The sequence below is a fragment of the Vigna radiata genome, chromosome 8 (genome assembly GCF_000741045.1).
Source record: "Vigna radiata var. radiata cultivar VC1973A chromosome 8, Vradiata_ver6, whole genome shotgun sequence".
In the NCBI taxonomy this organism is placed as follows: Eukaryota; Viridiplantae; Streptophyta; class Magnoliopsida; order Fabales; family Fabaceae; genus Vigna; species Vigna radiata.
In genome coordinates this window covers 10,574,911-10,576,710 of record NC_028358.1, presented here as the reverse complement: position 1 = coordinate 10,576,710, position 1,800 = coordinate 10,574,911, and the positions used below count along the sequence as shown (strand labels likewise).

Here is a 1,800-nt window from a genome sequence, read left to right as displayed (position 1 = left end):
TGCCTTTTTTTTTTCTTGGGGAAAGGTAAATTGATAATTACGCTGACAAAACTTGAACAAAACAATTGATGTGGATTGGTGCAACCAAAACTATGATTGTCCAACAGTGATGTTAGACTCTATTCAAATTGCCTTTGAGTGGTATTGATATAGATTGAATTCAACAGCAACATGTTAAGCTCAAATACAGGAAACAACGAACATAGTCACGCCTAATAGGCAGTACTTACATGTGACAGTAAGAAAAACTACCAAAATTCAACACACCAAGTACATATTCAGAATTATTTTACTAGAACTTGGATAAAAGGAATTACTATAATCTACAACCAAATATAAACCAATTCCCTTCAGATAATTCCTCGAAAGCAACACTGGTTAACAATTACCTCTATGTTTATAGGAGTTTCTGTTGCATGCACACGACAACTTTTACAAAAGTATTGTCACTTACAATGCTCTCACAACCCAAACAGTATTAGCATACACTTAAAATTTTAAAGGCAGTCCATTATAAAAATCAAGCAGATCACTAGAAATTAAGCTACATAAAAGTCACCTGGAAATTAAGAGAAGTGTTAGATATCATTAAAATTTCCCATATATTGATCTTGAGACTTCTTTTTCCTATAAAATATTTCTTTAAAGCTTTTCAGTGCTATGAAGGAAGAATAAATATTTCTTTAAACTTTTGGACTTAAACTGACTCCCATGCAACTCAAACAATTAAATTATAACAAGACAATGTGGCAGTAGGTGAGGATTAATATATGGATCAGATAATGTTATTTGGCTAGATTAAGGACCTTGAAGGTTATGATTAGACGGGGCTTATCATATGGGTAACTCCACAGAATAATCCATCCAAATAGGGCAGCAATCATTCCTAACCTAGAAAAACACACAACCAATTGACCTTTTACAAAGATATTCAAAATCAAAGCCTCTAGGCAGACAAAAAAGAACTCACCAGTTTCTTTGACCACCTTCCTTAGTGTTCGCTTCTTATCCTCTCCAAACTTTGTGAGAGTGGACGAAGAAAAGAAGAAGGCAAGCAGCACAGCCCCAAACCTTAATGACCTAGAAACCAAGGAAACACAGATTAATTTTTAGAGCACCCCAGAACCAAAATGAGGAGAAGGGGAAGAAAAAAACCTTACATAAATCTGAAAATGCATTTCAAAAATGTTTGAACAACACAGGAAAAACATTTGTAGCTTAGGGTTCCATATTTACACAGGAGAACTGTTCTCAGAATCTTCGACCGATGGTGGTAGAACCTTCGACAGTTCGGCGACGGCAGAGTGCGGCAAAGCCTTCCACAGCAGCGAGCCTTCGACGGCGGTGAGCCTTCACCGGTGACGAGCCTTGGACGGCGAGAACCTTCGACGGCGAGAGCCTTCGACGGCAACAAGACTTCAAGGGCGGCGAATCTTCAAAAGTAAAGAGGCTTTGACACAGTGAAAAAGGTATGCAGCTATATATGCTACACCGAAGTACCTAGGTAAGCGACTGCCTTTGGATCCGCCTCTGGAGCACGAGGGTCCTATTCATAAAAAAGGCTATCGTTTGGGAAAGATATATTTTAAAAAAGATAATTTTTATGTACATTTTTTTTTTTAAATAATATTAAGCTTTTCTGAAACAATGAATACTTTAATTTCAGATTTACTAATTTTTATTATTACACTTATTATATTATTTTAAATTTTAAACAAATGAAATATATAAATGTTGAGTTAAATAAAATTAAAAAATTGTTAAAATTTTCGAAAAAATCATAAATTTCTTTTATTTTTT

General features: G+C 35.0%; 1 long non-coding RNA gene across 1 annotated transcript; it reads right to left on the bottom strand.

The window, feature by feature from the left end:
- Positions 1 to 7: 7 nt before the first annotated feature.
- LOC106771575 lies at positions 8 to 1,562 on the bottom strand. The gene is made up of 3 exons (XR_001376480.2): positions 1,161 to 1,562; positions 971 to 1,080; positions 8 to 891 (listed from the first exon to the last, which is right to left on the bottom strand). It is a non-coding gene; the product is annotated as an uncharacterized LOC106771575 (long non-coding RNA).
- Positions 1,563 to 1,800: the final 238 nt, after the last annotated feature.